This window comes from Passer montanus, unplaced genomic scaffold, assembly GCF_014805655.1.
Source record: "Passer montanus isolate IOZ18808 unplaced genomic scaffold, ASM1480565v1 scaffold236, whole genome shotgun sequence".
NCBI lineage: Eukaryota > Metazoa > Chordata > Aves > Passeriformes > Passeridae > Passer > Passer montanus.
This window is the reverse complement of record NW_024366993.1, coordinates 234,625-239,492: the sequence shown is the minus strand read 5'-3', so window position 1 is coordinate 239,492 and position 4,868 is coordinate 234,625.

Here is a 4,868-nt window from a genome sequence, read left to right as displayed (position 1 = left end):
CTGCCTGGAGTCCTGCATCTCTCATTCAGGCCCTTACTAATGGCGCCCACATTTTAGTTGGCAAAGTCAGATTTATTAGCAGTAAGAGACCTCCTGGTGAACTCAAAAGGAAGCGGCCGCAAGGATCAGGCATCTGGAAGGAAGGTGACCGGGGCCCAGACAGGAATTGCTGCTGGACAATACTCGGATTGGAGCCTCAACGTGCAACACCTGCTGCATAGCTGGACAGCAGGTGAGCACAGGGCATAATGGGGCAGAATAGTTCTGTCACTTGGAGACGTGTATCAGCATTTAAAATCTTTGCGTGAGAATGTATATTTTATGATTGGCTTTTTGCAAATATTAAAATTAATATTATACGTGTTATGTTAGGAAGTTATGCTGTATTAATTTTCTTAGGTAGTGTGTTAAATATAGTCTCAGGTTATAACATAATGTTAAAGTAGAAACTATGCTATGTAGGATACTTTTTTCCCCCAGCCACATCCTGCATTTGCAACCGAAGACAATCCTCATTCAGGAATCAACTATGGAAAAGCATCATCAAGTAAAATCCATTAGCTCTAATCAGTGGAATTGATGTGCTGGCTGCAAACATCTCTTGAGAGAGGATGAGAGTAAAATTTAAAAAAACCAAACTGGTTTTAAATTACAGCCACCATACCAGGAAGGAGGAATTCCTTCTCCAGCCTCCTCTGGGAAAAGGATGTGGCCAAGTGTGATGCCACGTTGTAGGACAGGGGGTGGCCAAAGACATACGTGTCATATAGCATCAGACTGCATCAATCTGGGGCACAATTCTACCAAAAAGGTTATTATCAGGAAGAAATTCCTCCCTCTGAGGGTGGTGAGGCACTGGCACAGATTCCCCACCCTACAGTGGTAGCCATCACAAAGGTAGGCACCTGACTCCTTGTTAATCACTGACAGGAGTCAGAGGAAGGGGATGGCAGCTCATCCCATTGCTCCCAGGAGATCACTGACAAAAGCTGGAATGAAGTGAAAATGAAGCAAAAAATCAGCTAGGAGCCCCACATCTTCTTAGGAGCCTTTTCCCTCCATGACAGGAATGGAGATGCCCTGGGCTAAAGGTAGGTGAGACTCCATCTCCAAAGCCAGAACCAGACCACACTTGCAGCTCCCTCTGTGGAGAGTGTTCAGCTCCACACTACCCCAGTAGTTGCAGGAAAGCTCCATTGACTCTGGCTCCCCCAGGCACTCCCTCTGCTTTGCAGGAGATGTCCTGGCACCAATCGCTCCCATCCCTAACATCTATCACCAGGGGCAAGAGAATATGACAGCACTGCAGGTGACAACCTAAAGGGGAGTTTTAGTGGCCTCTCACATCTTAAATCATTTTGTGATCATGCACAGCTTCTGCCTGGTGGGTTCACAAGGTTCAGCCTGGGGCATTCTCGTTTTCCTTGCCAAATGTGCTTATGATTCATGTATGTTGTGAGAGTGTTTTGAGGCCAAATGGGACAGGAGCCAAAACAAATCCATATCAGAGTGCTGCATAAAGAAAATAATTGAAATGCATGAAAAGAAAGTTTGACCAATAAATCAAGTGCTCTAAAGGACATTCAATTCTTTAATGGAAATCACTGGCATAACACAGCCAGAATAAGAAGAAGTTATTTTGTAACAGGTTGAAGGGGGGAGTAAATTTTGAAAGAATTTGCATTAAAAAAAACCCATACCAAAAAACCCATCAGACAGAAGTGAGCTTCTCTCACACCCATGCCTTCACTCAGAGCTGAAGAGGGACAAAGACCAAGCTTGGTGAAATGGTATCACATAGGTTTGGGGTGGTAGAAAGGAGGGGAATTTCCCAAGGGAGGAACACTTATTACTGAAGAAGTGATGTGTCAGAAAAGAATGGGACTTAGATAATCCAGTGTGCAACTACCACGATGGTACGTTCAGTTTCCTTCTGATAATTCTTGCCACTGGAGTTTTAATTAGCTCTAGGAGTACATATGAATGACTGAGAGGCTTTAGGGTAAATGAAAGGGGATTATCTATGACTGGAAGAGAGGAGCAGTGGTCTGAAGAGTGCTTATAGCTCTTCTGCTGGAGCACTAAGTTCCATAGGGTCTAGATGTGATGGGGCTTCAAAAAGGAACTCCACAGGTCCACTTCATGGCTAGCTCCTCCTGCCAACCATGCAGTATCCTGGCATCCTCTGTGAACCACTGCATTGTTCCTTGCATTTCTTCCTGCAGATCCTCTGTGTTAGGCTTTCCCAACCCTGGCCGGGATCCTGGATCCTGGCCAGTGTCCATGTGCAACCTGTGAAGTCACATGGGCATGTCTTACCAAGTCTCACCAAGACTTGGTGACTTGAAAAACCCACAGTTCCATGACTCTGGGCTTACAGGTTCCTGCTCATACTCTGAGAAGGGCATTGCTCCACTGAGTAACAATCACCACTGGCAGAGGTATTACAGAAGATGAATTGAGAGATTAAAGGAACTTAATTTTCCCAAACTAAATGCAAGCCGTAGGAGATTGAACAAATGACTGTATTTAACTGAAAAGGGAAAAGCCAAGGGGTATGTAGTTGGATCTTCGTCATGGCCCATACGTGTGCAAATGCCTGAGTGGGTTAGGAAGCAAGACTGATTAAGGTATCAGGATATAAGATACAGAGATCAGAGCTCAGTGTTTGGGCACGTCTGAATGGTTAGCGAGTTCAGAGACACAGCTAGTCCTCCCTAAGTATTTCTTTTTCTCTCCTTAATTAAAAAAGTAGAAAGACAAAAAGCAAATGACATAACCACAGCAAAGTAGGACATAAATATTTATTACCTAGCTGAGCATTGTTTAACTCCTTGGTCAGGTCTTCCAAGGACCTGACTTGCTCATAAATCCAGAGGATGAGGCTTCCTGGTCATAATAAGCCACAAGCAAAGACCTATGACTCTCTGCAATAGTACTGCTTTAGAATTAAGCAATACAACTGCTCTAGGGCTTAGCCTGAAATTTCTGGGGGCAGAAAATGCTTCCCACATGTCTGGGTGTCCCCAGGGCACAGGTGTGTCTTTTTTAACTAGTGAAAATCAAGAGTTCCTTGGCATGGCTAGTCTCCAGCAAGAACAAGAGTGCTGGACAGAAAACACATTGAAACATCATCATCAGAGATGTCCCTGCAGCGACTTTTCACAGAGGCATAGAATTGTTACAGTTGGAAAAGTCCTCTGAGACCATTAATACTGACCATTCCCTCAGCATGCCAAGCCTACCAAATGCCACATATGCGTTAAATTCCGCCAGGGGACTCCACCACTGCCCTAGGCAGCGTGTTCCCTCAGCATGCCAAGCCTACCAAATGCCACATATGCGTTAAATTCCGCCAGGGGACTCCACCACTGCCCTGGGCAGCGTGGTCCAGGGCTTGAAAACTGTTTTAGCGAAGGAATTTTCCCTAATAACCAATGTAACCCCTTCTTGGTCCCACCACCCACCACCCACCTCTCTGACAATGCTGGTGTTACACAGTCCAGGAAGACCAGGAGGGCCCACAGATCTCCTCACAGAATTTTGGAAATCACTGATGGTTTCTCAACAGGAAACATCCTGTCTCCAGGTAACAGTGCTGAAAGAATTAAAAACCTCTTTTGCTTTCTTGAAGCAGTCAGGCTGCTGACATTTGCAGTAGAAAAGCATGGGGAGAGATTTGAGTGAAATCTAAACCAGTTTTAGCTCAATTAAAGCAACCAATGCCTTTAGGAAGAGATCTCTTGGGGTTTCACCAGGGCCCTGTTATCCTAGTGATTTGGGGAAACTGAGTCTAACAGGTCCCTCGTAGTCCAGCATCTTCCTAGGCCTGACAAAGGGGAGGGATTATTTTCCAGCTAACATCTCTGATTTGCTTCTGCCAAAGGTTGTTTTTAGTTTTATTCTGTAATTCTTGGCTGCAGTGACCTTGGGATTTGAAATGCCCCTTAGACATGTGAGTGAAGCCTTTGTACATGGCCAGTTCTTTCACAGCGCTCATTGTTCAGTGCAATCTGTTCACAGTGTTATTCTGTATCCTGGTTACAATGAGACCTTTGGTTTTCCCAGCTCTCCGATGAGATGATTTTGTTACTTACCTGAGGGGCTTGTCAGTTCCTTGAGGATTTTTTCCCCCCAAATTTCTAATTTTTTTCCCCACATAGTCAATTGCATCTCTTTGCACGTGACAAGGCAGAGACTCAGACTGCACACATGCTTGGAGATACAAATGCAAATCAGGAGTAGTATTTCCTTTCTTTATACCTGTATAAATGTGTGCAACGATGCACATATGCCCCATCTATCCACCATCCATCCATGTCTTGGCTCATGCACCCTGTGCTCGGCAGTGAAACACCCTTGTTTGTCTCCCCACCTCCTTGGCTGAGACTGAAACCCATCCACATCACATCACTTGTGAACAAAAGTGACCTGCCTGTGCTCATCCCTTTTGCTTGTCCCTTCCTGCTGTGCACAGAGTGATTTGTAGGGGAAGAGGAAAAATAAAACTGCTTTACAGGTATGAATGCTTCATTGTCTCTGCCAATATCCAAATATTGTGAAAATTTTAAAGAGACAGGATCTTTTGAAAGCAGGATTGGGTCCTGAATGGAGTTTACTTTCCAGATTTGGGTGGAAGAAGCATGAAATTATCACCAACTAACAACGTTGTGAGTCATGATGGTATAAAGTCCATGACACCTCCCTCTCCTCCCTGTATGGAATGGTGCTGTGTGCAGCCACCACTGTGACTGCAAGTTGCATAATCCCTTCTACTGTAACACTGGGTAGATATTGACGGGCGACTTTGCACTTTGCATTCACCACTTGCTTCCTTCTCCTTGTGAGACGTGCATGCAGAGCCCAAG